Source organism: Harpia harpyja, chromosome Z (assembly GCF_026419915.1).
Source record: "Harpia harpyja isolate bHarHar1 chromosome Z, bHarHar1 primary haplotype, whole genome shotgun sequence".
NCBI lineage: Eukaryota > Metazoa > Chordata > Aves > Accipitriformes > Accipitridae > Harpia > Harpia harpyja.
The window spans coordinates 75,431,265-75,444,376 of NC_068969.1; the positions used below are offsets into that span (position 1 = coordinate 75,431,265).

Sequence of the window (13,112 nt, forward strand, 5' to 3'; positions counted from 1 at the left end):
GCAGTATCTAGTGAAGAACAAATTATTACCTATTTTACTTGTAGATGTTGTTCTGTATGATTAGCTGCCTATGCTTGGAGGAAGGTCAAAGAATGGCACTGTGAAGTTAAAATGTTGTCTGTTCCTGTTTGCACTGTTTTGTTTTACAGTTCTGCAATCTTTGCCTTGACAAATGCTCAACTACTACAGAATACAAACTCTCACCCAAATAAACTATTTCGCAAAGCCACTGAATTATCTTTAAAAATCATGTGCTTGGTTCTTACAGTTATTTTTTCCTAGAAAGATCCACCCATTTAAGAAGAAATGATCGCTTGCTGCTTGCACAGTGACTTCTCTCAATAGTCCCTCTAGTGACTCTGGCTTTGTCTGTTTAGCAGGAGCAGTGGAGTCGGCTGGGCTGAGCTCTGCCAAATTTGAGAACCTGAAATGAAATGCAGCCTGAGCCTGCCACCTCTTTTTTCTTCCTCTTTGCTTTCCTCAACTTAAGATAACCCTATTAAGCACAGCTTTGTGGAAGTAAGGCAGAACACTTCTCAAGGCTTATAGTACATAATAGTACATTTAAATGTGCAGACTGATACAGGCTTTTTGCTGTATCTTTGCTGGCTGTTCCTGTAGTGATAATTATTTTTAAGGAAAAACACAGATGACTGATGCTACAAGTACACTTGCAATCTCCTCGTTTTTCTCCATTACGGAAAATCCAGTGTCTTGGTCTTTTGGGCAAGAAGGAAAAACAAGGCAAAATTACCTTTTTCTTTTTTTAAGAATTTAATACTATTATCAGATTTCATCTCTTTTTGAAGAAAGAAGTTCAAACAGCCACTTCATAAATACTGTTAGAAAAACTGATTTCCTGCGCTAAAGCATGCATACATTAGCATTGTTAGCAAGGTGTTTGTTGGCTTCAGTGGACTAAGATTTTTGTCTTAAATCCAGAATTATGTTAGGTGTGAGAATGCACTCTACCATGTTATCACTATAGTTTGCATCATATTTGGATTATAAAGTTAGAAGGAATGACATTTGAAGCCAATATTTCTGTATCGTGAACAAGTAATTGGAATCCAGCACAGCACTACTTCTGAATGATTTTTAAATGCCTTGAGGCCACAGAACAATAGACCTACATCCCTGCCCTAACATTACCTAGTAACCTATGAACAGTCTCAGAAGTAAATGACAGCTCCAGAGAATGAGGTTTCTTTTGTGTTTGAGATGACCAACTGTGACCTCAGCAGTGGGCTGCTGCAGAAAAAAACGTGCACTGTGTCTCTCATACAGTATCTAGTCTGTCAGAAAATCCTATTGAACTCTAGGATTATCAAGCCACACTCTTCAAAGGAATTAAATTCCGGTGAAGAAATAAAAAGCATAAGCTCACTTGCCAATATTATCTGTTTAGCCAAGTCACAACTTACTGCAAAAGAAGCAGTTAAAATTTTAATCAGAAATGTCAGAACCTTATCTTCTTGCCTCTCGGTTATGTACTTCAATAGGCAGCAAGCAAACAGCCTCCAGCAATAGCAGGAAAATAATCCACAGAGTACTTCCCACACCACACCCTGAGGCCTGATATGTAAAGCAGACTCCCTCCATGAGAGAATGACTCAGAAAATGAAGTGCTGGCTTTATGAGACAGACACGTTAAGCCATCAAGACGGTAAAACTTCATCTCTGTCTTCATCCCTTTGAAGTATGAGTAACATTGCATTAAACAGCCAACCTAAAGAATAGAGAGAATATTAATGTGAGATTTGGGCTTTATAAAAGAAAAAAAGGAAAAGGAACACAGCTAAAATTATCAGTCTGGGTAGGAAAAACAGGGGAAGGAAGGACAGGTCAGGGAAATGACCAGGGGGAAGGTAGTGTTACAGACATCTTTCTGCTTGGGGCTCCAGCCTTCTTCCAAATTCTGGTTCTCTCTGGGGAGAACTTATGAAACACAGCAGACCCTGTTTGCCTGGAGCCTTGACTCAAAAGAAGCGCAAGTCGGCTCTGTTCCAAATGTTCTTTTCTTCCTCATTTAAGAAATGATGGAATCCCTGGAGACAAGTACCTTAATCTGGTTTTCACTCAGTGTAGAATAAAACCCTCTCAGCCCTTGTGTAGGCAACACAGAAGAGGAAGCTGGAAAAAATGTGAAATGTTGCATGAATTTAGGAAAAGAAAATGTACATATTTCCCAGTGACTTGCACAGAATAAGTGTGAGTCAGAGGGCATTATAGGTGTGAATAAGGAAACAAATTAAATACAGAAAGGAAAGTGCAAGATGCAATAGGGGGGCATATGGAAGAGAGTGTCTCATAGAGGAAAACAGCTGCAGGAGAGAAATGACAGAATAGGAGATGAACTATGCCAAAGAGGATAAACAGAGACCAGAAACGCAATGTAAAAAAAATAAATGCTAATTGCCTCAGAAGAGATTTCCTGTGCTATTTAATGGGTCAATAGCAGTGCTCAGTGGAGAAGCTGCCATCTCCTGAAATTGTCTCAGTGGTGTATGATGGTATAGATTTATACAGCAATAAAAGATCTCACGTTATCCATTCACCCACTTCCTAGCCCATCACCACTTAAGAGGAAAGAAAATCAGTGTGAGGAAAGCAAGTGGATTTAACACTGTGCAGATTTTGGGAGCAAGCACCAAAATTAGTGACACCTTGCTGATCCACTAAAGCTGGTCTGATGTTCTTGAAGAGAAGAGTTGGGTTTGGCAGTTTTTACAGAAGTCCATCACTGGTATGACCATACTTCCTGGACACACACCATTCCCAGAACCTGGTCCACCAGCAAAGTAACACTATTCAGGTGGTCATTGTACTCCCAGGAGGGAAAATTCATAGGTCCTAGCTGCTGCTATTTTCTCTGAAAACAATTTTCTTTGGAAAAATTTCCTTTTGAATAATATTTTTCTTCAGTTTTCAGTAGCTGTGGATTTGGAATCTGTTCTGTCTGTCAGCCTGGAAGTATCTGTGAGAAGTGTCTCTCATTCACAACTGCTGTTGGATGGAGAACTTTCTGCTTTTCTTATCTCACAGATGATGTGCGTTAACCCCAGTAGGTGGCTAAGCCCCCCATAGCTGCTCAGTCATGCCCCACAACAGGATGGGGAAGAGATTTGGAAGGGTAAATGTGAGAAAACCTGTGGGTTGAGATAAAGACAGTTTAGTAGACAAAGCAAAAGCTGCACGTGCAAGCAAAGCAAAACAAGGAATTCATTCACTACTTCCCATCGGCAGGCAGGTGTTCAGCCTTCTCCAGGAAAGCAGGACTCCATCATGTGTGATGGTTACTTGGGAAGATGAACACCACAACCATGAACACACCCCCTTCCTCCCCCTTCTTCCCCCAGCTTTATATGCTGAGCATGACATCATATGGTCTGGAATATCCCTTTGGTTAGTTGTGGTCCGCTGTCCCAGCTGTGTCCCCTCCCAACTTCTTGTGCCCCCCAGCCTCCTCACTGGTGGGGTGGGGTGAGAAGCAGGAAAGACCTTGACTCTGTGTAAGCACTGCTCAGCAATAGCTAAAACATTGGTGTGGTATCCACATTTGGTCACAAATACAAAACAGCACAATACAAGCTGCTATGAAGAAAACTGACTCTATCCCAGCCAATACTAGTACACCAGAAGATCAAACCCAGGCTGCTGTTAATAAGCATCATTTTGGCCTAGCAAACCTGACTTCAGGCATCTTTTGATTGAAGTATTCTACCTTTTATGGAACAGTGATTAGCTTGACACTGGTCTAAATGCTATTGGTGTTGGTACACATCTCCAGCTCATGGGAGGGTTGTCAGGCATGTTCAGTACCTGCTACAGAGTGCTTTCTTGATTGCTGGAATTGTGAAGTGAGTAAAAATGTATGAGACTAGTGACATGAACCCACACAGGCAATGTCATCACCAATTCAGTTAAGTCATATGTGAGGTCTCTTTTAACAAGTCCTGGAAAGAAAAAAGGCACTCCATTTCCGCCGCGCCCCCCCCCCCCCCCCCCCCAAGCCAAATCAGGCAGGTACAAAGCAGGGTAAATTGCCCTCAGAATCACCCTCCTGAGGCTGTCTAGATATCTTTCTCATTTTCCTCTGTGATTTCAGCTGCTGCACTTCCTACAAAGCTGGTACTCCGTTCTGCTGTCTTGTGAGTGGAAACCATGAGCACAGGAAAGACAGCAAGATGAGATCAAAAGTAGGGCTTTTTTTTATGAATGCTGAACAGAATCTAGAAGAGACTCTGTGTTTCTCATCCATAATTGTTTACCCTTGATTTTTGTCTCTGGTTTGTTTAGCCTGATAAATTCTTTTTTTGTTTATTCTGACTACTCTGTATTAGGTGTCGTTACTTCTGTGTTACCATTCACTAGCACTTCTTCCATTGATAAGCTTCCTAACTTTACCCCAACTTCAAACAAATAATTACTACTGATGAAAGACTTAGTCTTTTCATGTTTCTAATTCAAACTGCCCTATTTTGTTAATTGCCTTCTCTGCAAGTAGGAATGTGGTGCAGTGGGAATCTCAAGGAGAGCACAAGAAGGTTCCTCAGGACCTTTATTGACCTGAAGGTCCTGGACTAGCTTACTGTGAAACAGAGGGTGGTGACAACCCACCTACACGGGCAGATGTGATGTGATGCATATATATATACACACGTATGTATAGATGCATAAATATATGAGCAAAGCCAGAGCTGAAAAAGATTATATTGCATTCAAGCTTTTATGTTGTGTTCAAGCTTTAAGTAAACATCTGCAGCTGTTGCTCTGCTGCCTGATGCTGTGCTGGATGTGAAGTTAGCACTTCCAGGGATACAATAGTTAAAGGATCAACTGGTCTAAACTGCTTTCATGTACAACAAATGAATTGTTTGCAAGCGTGAGTGAGTTGAAAAGCTCATCCTTTCATGTTACAGTGTCAAATCATGTCATGAGGAAATGGGTAACAATAAGCTTTTGACACCTTAATATTACTCAGATTTTCCTGAGTGTGTCCCAGTATTTATCTTCCTGAAAAAAAAGATGTAATCTGCATATAATTCTGACTCCTGGCCCCTACTGTGAGTTATCAGGGCTTGCCCTCTTCGCAAAATTAATCCAAGCATTAAACTTTTATGTTACTCCAGAGTAGTTTCTATCCATATACACAACCTTCTCCTTAGTTGTGGTAGTAGCACTCTCTACAAGTGGCCCAAGAGTGGGCTGGTTAAACCTTAGGTCAGCGCAACTTACCAGCTGCTAACAGGATGGCTCCAAGGTGCAGCCGCAGGACAGGACAACTGCTGTGACATGAATTGTCCAGTGTCTTCCCACAAGTCTTTTTCCTCCTGTCCAAAAGGGCAGACATCTTCCTCCAGAATGCCTTAGTAAAGGATCCAGCACCTGCCTCTGTGTACAGCAAGGCTTATGATTTGGGGATTTATTACAGGAAGTCCGAACACCCCTGACAGCAGTGCAATACAAACACAGACTCGCTCTGTAGCTGCTCTCACTTGAGCTGAGTTATCTGAGTTGTGGTCTGCCAGAAGAGCATACTCTTGACCATCCTTATGCCCAACAGGATAAAACTATAAATTTCTTCAGGTGCACTTCAAAAATGCAGATTCTGTGGTTTTATTTCTAACTTTGTTTCAGTGGTAATTCACCATCTGGAAATGCAACATTTTACTGCTACTTGCTATCTCTCTTTTTTCCTTCTTAGTGTGAATTGTAGGCAGATTTTGTAAGTGAAGGGGGAAAAAAAATCTCTGGAGGGGCTGCCTGTTTTATTTTCTTTGCACTTCCACAGATCCAGTTCTGACATCTATGAGGTGCCCAGCTGGTCCCAGCACTTTCCTCTTTCCCATGGGAGGGGCAGCATGGAGGCCACCCAGCTTCTGCTAAGTGATCACAGCTGGCCTCCATGGTTTCCAGGGGACTCCTATCATGGAGGCCACAAGGAACCTACCTCGTATACTGGCAACTGGTTCAACCAACTTGGCTTTTCATGCCACTAATCCATGTGGCATACATGAATTGAGCAGATGTGTGACAGCCCCTCAGAGTTTTTGGTGAGGGGAAACGAGAGAATAGTCCTTCAAATTTTCCTCAGGCTTTTCTGCCCTTCCACATACCCACACACTCCTGAACCCTACTGGGTGGCCTCCTAATCCAGAAAGTAAGCTGCAGCCTGTCACCCTGGGCAGGAGCATCATGCTGTCATTATTATTCCCATCCCTTCAGAATTTTATTAAACCACGTAGTTTTAGCTAAACTCATTCTCAGCCTGCCTTTCCAAAATCAGATATGTTGTACTCAATATTGTGGAGGACCCAATGTGTATGTGAGGGATGTTCTCTGCGTACATGAGGATTAAGAATATTTAAACAGGTAAAATAAAGTGTAATGACTAAGAGCTCTGCTACTACTTATGTTCTTTCACTTTCATTACATACTATTAATAGAGAAGAAGGAAAAATTGTTGGAGGTTTTTTTTGGTCTTTTGGGACTTCAATAAATAAAGGAAGCTTTAAGGTTATTCCTCTTTGTACAGAATAGTTGAGTCCTAAATGATGGGAATAACTGGTGTCTCAGTTTTGGAGCTGGCCCACTGATCTGGTAGACAAGTCTCCCTCTGAGTTTCTGGTTGGTAAGGTTTATGACCAAACAGAAGAGCTCTTCATCCGGTAGGTTATAGCTGCTCAGCTGAAGACAAATAGAGGTGTTCAAGTGTGTGAGAGAGAAAATCTTGAGTAATGTTGTGCTGCTTTTACCTAGGACTTCGTTTTTCTAAATTGCTGAGTCTGTTGGGTGCCTGGACATTTTGACTCCTTAAAGAAATGCAAATAAGGAAGTAAACATAAGTAGCCGTGACAACACCTGATAGAGAGGAAAGAGGAGAAGAAAGCAAACAAGTCTAATTGCTTGATAAAGAAGTGGCAAACCAGAAAATATTTTTAATGGATTTAGAAAAGAAAACCCCAGATTATTTAAACGTCCTTCCTGAGTTCAATATTCAATATGAATAACTTTTAATTTCTGTGAATCTCCAGTGTTTTTTAATTTTTTATTAAGCTCTGTCCAAGAAGGTGAACATAGTTTGGCTGCACATTCCTTTGAATATGCGGAAGTTAGAGGTGCCAGTTCAGTGCCTCTGCTTGGGAAACACATGTCTGAATGTAGTGTAGCTGTGATCATCAGCAGACAGATTCATGTTAGGGAGACTTCTCTGTCAGCTGTTCCAAGCTCACTCAAGAATTAAACTGGGTGTGCATGGGGAATCCAAAATATAAATTAGTCATTTGGTGATCCAGGTTGCAAACCTGAGATTTTCCTGAGTATATTGACAAGAAAAATGATAACCTGACCACATCTATCTGCTGATAGCTTCTTCACGTAGAGCCAGATCACAGTTTAAAACTAAATACATGTATAAAAGAGATTAATTTTTTTCTGTTCTTAAGAATAATTGGCCTTCAAGACCTGCAGTGGCTCAGAGAGCCAGAAGCCTCTCTTAGTCTCCTCACAAATTACAGGCAGCAAACAATGCCTTCCCCTCACCACTGCTTCACATAAGCCGGGCTTGGGCTATTTCTGCTTCCCAGGGTAGCCTGTGGAGAGGCTGTTGCTCAGAGTAAACATTTTATCTGAGCACCTTCTTTACCAGCTGCCAGATCCACTCCTGCCTCTGGCTGTACACTGTCCAGCTGCTGCCATCCCTCCCTGAGCTCTCCTCTAGCCTTCTGGATTACCCTTCTCTTCCCCTGTGTTCTTGCATTTCTGAGAGTGTATGTAATAGGTTGTAACTATTTGCATAGGTAAAAAATTGGTGTAGGGCCGGTACACTTACACACCTACATTCTCTGGCTATTCTATTAACAATACAATAGTCCACTGTAACTATAGTGAAATCTAGGAAAGACTGTTTTTACCTATTATTGTGATGCTCCTTAAGGAGAAAACTGCTACCAGATAGAAACTATTTCTGGACTGGTCTGAATGATACAGAATTAGTCTGCTACCTGATGAAAGTATTATTGCAGTACTTAATTATGAGGCTTTCTTACACACCTTCATTTGAAACATTACCCAGTATCTATCAACTCTTGTATTTAGATCAGGAAATTGTTTTAGTAAAACTAACCAAGCTTCTCTCAGCTTGCAGTTTTGCTGAACTGTATTTCTGTCTGGGACAAGCAGGTCATTATGAGGTGGGGAAAATACAGCCAGTAACAAATCTGTGGTAGCTACTGGCAACACTGTTGAATTCAGACTCTTTGGCTCAGTTTCTACAGCTATATAAAGCCCCCAGGAAAAGTCTGGTTGCGAATTTTTCTGCCCTTCCCCAATGAGACCTTTTTTAGTTTCAGACCTCTCACATCTCAATACTGGCTATATAGTTTTCCAATTATTCTATGCATTACCTTCAGTTTTGCTTTCTTACCCTTCCTATTAAATGACCTTTCATAGGTTTCTTACTTCTGTTTAGGGAGCGGAAGGTTTGGGGAAACAGGCCCCAAACCCGCTGGCAGTACTCAGCCTGTGAACACCTCAATGTTTGATAAATATTAGGTGTATTATTCTTAAAAGATCTTTGTGTGGTAAGTAAGTCTGTAGCTATTCTAAGCTAAAGGTGCATTTAATGTAGTGCTAGCAAATGGAATAGCACAGCTTAAGCCAAGACCTCACAAACACGACTGTACAAAGATCTTACAAAACTATGCAAACCAGAAAGCCTGTCCCCTTGCCTGGGTCTCAGACCTTCAGGAGGATAGACTCGTAGTCCTCTTTTCCCTAAAGTAACACTCTAACAATGTAGGAGGGAAAGTTCAGGCAGAAAACAAAGCTAAGCAACAGAAGGATGCATTAAAAAAAAGCTTATTGTTTTCCTTAGCAATATGCTCATTCATATGCTTTACTAAGTTTATAAGCAGCAGTACTGGCTGTACCTGCCTTTGGTGCTCCCCAGCACAACACTGTGTTCCAGTCCTGAACACATACTCACCCTCATTGCTTACACCTAGGAGCAAAGGTGAGTTAAGTAATGCAACTCTGTGCTTAGCACCAGATTAAATGTAGTCTGGATAAACAAACATATTGTATTTCAAGTTGCTTTCTAATTTGAATACTTTGGTGTCTTAAAGAAGAAATCGCTTAACTGGAACAGTGCACTGCACTCAGACTCCTTTAGCTAAAAGGTGAATCATATTGGTATTTTTATGTTTTCCTTCTAGTCCCACTGCAATCCTCTAACAGTTTAATCATTATTTTTACTATTAATCCTCCATTTCAAAGATGGGGATAAGCCGTCTCTTATTATTGTTATTAGAAGAGTTAACATCCCCCAGGGTGTTTTGCTAGTATTTCTGCTACTGGTAGGTGGGGAGTACCCTGATAAGTAGTAAAAGTTAGTATGCAGATACTCATCTCGACAAAAACTTTCCAGAATGACTCAATGCAAATGTTTGCAGCTAAAAACAACCAGCAAACATCTCCCATTTCCTAAAATGTGAGCACTTACATTGGTGAGCAGAAGCTGTCTGTATGAATGCTAAGATGAAGCTTTTCTTCACATAATACATTGATTACATTTGTGGCTCTGCCTCTTTCTTTTTTGTGACTTTGACCAAATAATGAATGAAATTTAATTTGTGAGCACACTGGTCATGAATTTACTTTCAATAGTGCTGAAATGGTCAGCTAACACCTTTTGAAGGTTCCTAAATACCAGTGAATACAAGTGAAAATTTAAATGTATCTGTGTGGATTTTGGTGTATAATTTTCAGAAAGTTATATCTGTGCTTTTGTTCTTTGGTGTAGACAGGGGGTACTATCAGTAGCATCAAAACAGAATTACACAACCCAGTTTGGGGTTTCTTTGCAGTCACAGGAGATTTCTTTTGTAAGTACTAACCAGTGTAAAAAGGGCCACACAGATTTTCTGAGGGAAGGCGCCATGTATTGGCAAAGTATTAGTATTCTTACATTATGATGTACTATAAATTTGTTTTTAAAAATCAGCAGTATTTTCGAAGGCGCATGCACTGGCTTGGAGGCTGTGGCAGGAGGGTGAGCCCACTGAGTGCTGCTCATTAGCATAAAGGCAACCTCAGCTGGCTTACTTATCTCAGTACCTGCCTCCAGACATCCTTGGTATGCATATATTTCCCCACATGTGAGCCAGTTTTCAGAGACTTAATGTCTTCTGTTTGCTGTTCTGTTCATCGAATTTGGAAAGTATTTTTTCAAATTGGCAGATATAATTACTTTTTAAATCCTCTTTCATTGTCCTCATGCTAAATCAATATACAGTATTAATCATGGACTAGCTAAACCCTTTACTTCAGAACAGGAGTAACTACTACTTAATAAGAGAGTTCAGTTCTGCTGAGAGTGCCTAATATTAATTTGGCTGCGTATCAGTTTCAGGCACTGCAGTCTCAAGCTGAGAATAAAAGCCTCATTCACTCAAATGGTCTTATTTATTAGCCTCTTAAAAGTTTCCACGAGTATGTGCTCAGGACTTTTCAACAGAACTGTTATTTTTCTCCAGTTTTACTCCTGTTCACATTAATTTAGAGAGGAGGAAAGTCTGTGTCATTGTAGTCAGGCCTATATAACTACTTTGCTTTGAATCCTCACACCCAGACTGAAGTGAACAGAAGTGACTTTAGGACCAAATCATAGTTATTTGGGACACACTTTACATTCAGTGAATTCCCTTCAGATGGATACAGAAGTGAGCTGGCTGGGCTAGAGTCTCAGACTTGGAAGAGCCAGGGTATTTACGAATGTTAAATATAGTTAAAAACACAGATGTAGAAGCCTATCTATTCTGTGAGAACAGACAGGACACAGTAATGAGAATTCCCTGCTCAATGTGATAGCATTTCCCGGGGGTTATCCGCTCTAATTCAGGCAGCATCCTGTGAAGTGTGTAGTGCTTCCAAGATAATGTCATTTTGCATCATGAGGGTATGGGCCATGGAGCACTTGTATTCCACCAAAGACAGAGAAGAAAAGAAGGTTGACTAAATGGTATTTCCTCCATTCAAACAGTAGTCCCTATCAGTTTGACTCACCTGTTTCCTTGAAAGGTTCACAATCACAGCATGTGACAAATGTTCGCAATGCTGCACCCAGAATGGCCTAGCATGACATCTTTCTGGAAATAAGTACAGCTGGATGACTCTGATGTGGTGCCAAAATGATTAAAAAGGGTACAGTTGCTGCCCATCTTTTCTTTGACTAATCCCTTACAGTGGAAATAGTCCATAATAAGTAGGTATTTTTCCTCTGGGGAGTTACAGTTCATTGAGAATAGACCTGACAAAATAATGGGCAGCATAAGGCTTAGACCTAAAAGTAAAATAAGGTACCCAGCAAAGCATCTGCAGAGTCACAGGTTCAATTTTTAAGAAATCTAGGAAACAAAGTTTCAAATCTAGATACAGAAGACTCCAGCAACTAACTCCGCAGTGTCAGCAAGCCATCCAGAGAACTGGGATGGTTCGTGAGACATCCCCATCGTTGAAGAGCACAATGCTTGCCCCTTGTTTACGATAGTTGTGACAGAAATATCTGCCATTTGCTACAAACAAGTGTATTTGAAACCAGTATTGCAATATGTTCTGTTGTGTGCAATTAATTTTAAAGCAATTTGCAGCTTGCTGGGTGGTACCTGCATTATTCTGATTATAAGCTGACTCAGAACAGCATTTGATTTCACACTTGGGTTCAGCTTTATTCCTTTCTGGGCACTCCTGCTACTGCTCTGATCCTCAGCTCTGCCGGTGCCTGTGATTTTCCCACTGTTGCTGGCATCACCAGTGCCGCTGCTCTCGCCACCCCACTGGCGTGCCTGGCGTTGCCATCCCTGCCGAGGACTGAGTGGGAAGAGGTGTGGCGATGGCAGCAGCACCGGCAGCCATGGCAGCAGGAGTGTTGGGACCAGCCTTGGAGTGGGCAGGTTTGTGCCATGGTCCTGCAGCTTTCCGGACAGCTGGAGAAGGTTAGATAACCAGGGGTCATTTGTGGCTGCCTGCTGGAGTGACATCTTACGGTACTGCTATTGGGTGACCACTTGGGGTGGGGGTTGGGTTTTTTCCCTTTGCAAAAGGATGGAAAAAGAGCCAGCTTGTAATCAGGACAATAAAGTAGCTTGTAGTGGTTTGAAATTTAACACCTGGCCAAAACCAAGTATCCTGTTGTTATTCTGCCATCGGCATGTTTAGCAGCATTCAGAAACACTGACTGAAGTGCCTAACTAGGGACTGAAATGACCTATTACAGCTGGCCGGCATTGAGATTGAATTTATCATTAAAGCAAATTCATGGTCCATAGAAATACATATCTGAGTAATTTTAGACTGAAAAATATTATCCTAGAAAGACAGGGTGCTCCGTAAGAGGTTAGATCAATAGAATGTTTAAGAATGTATACACATTTCCCTAGCATTTTCCCATTGCTTTTATGAAAGTTAACTGTAAATGTTGATTAATAAATGTAGAAAGCTACTACATACCTTTTAAAGCCAGGGAATTTAAAGCAAATACAGTGACCCTTCCGGTACTAGTAGAACATCTGTGGAACTGGAATTTCCTGGTGACTCTTGACTTGTATCAAACTGAAACTTACTGAACAGTTTTTGTTTCTTTTTCAAAACCTTATCTGGCATAACAATTATGCTAAACTTTTGAAAGATATTTTTTTTTTAAATATAAATGAATTCTTGGCTTTCTTTTCTGATGTCTACATTCCTATGAGCCTTAAACAAACATGCTTTACACTGTGTGGACTAAACTAGTAACCAATGTCCAGCCAATAAAAACGATTGTATCTTGGCCTTCATTAATGAGGTTAAATGCAGGAATTTGGACAGGTCCTTTTCTGCATATGGGTAAATCAGTAGTGTAGTTGTACATCAGGGCTTGCTGTAGAGGTAGTTTCCATTTAAAATGAAACCACCAATAGAAAAAAAAAAAATTAGCATGGGATTGATTTCAAGAGAGACAGATCTGGGATAAATCTTGTAAAGTGCTAAATGAAAGTCAGATACCTCAAGGAAAACTGATATAGATGGGAAGTAAGCCACCTTTAGTGATATAAAGCTCTTTTTGACCACTG

At 40.9% G+C, this 13,112-nt stretch overlaps 1 long non-coding RNA gene across 2 annotated transcripts; it reads right to left on the reverse strand.

Moving 5' to 3' along the window:
* Positions 1-1,432: 1,432 nt before the first annotated feature.
* Positions 1,433-3,322, reverse strand: LOC128137292 (uncharacterized). 2 transcript variants are annotated; one of them, XR_008233654.1, is made up of 3 exons: positions 3,231-3,322; positions 2,063-2,133; positions 1,433-1,729 (listed from the first exon to the last, which is right to left on the reverse strand). It is a non-coding gene; the product is annotated as an uncharacterized LOC128137292 (long non-coding RNA). The 2 variants fall into 2 exon arrangements; XR_008233653.1 differs by lacking the exon at positions 3,231-3,322 and having other exon boundaries at positions 2,063-3,086.
* Between the last annotated feature and the right edge of the window lie 9,790 nt (positions 3,323-13,112).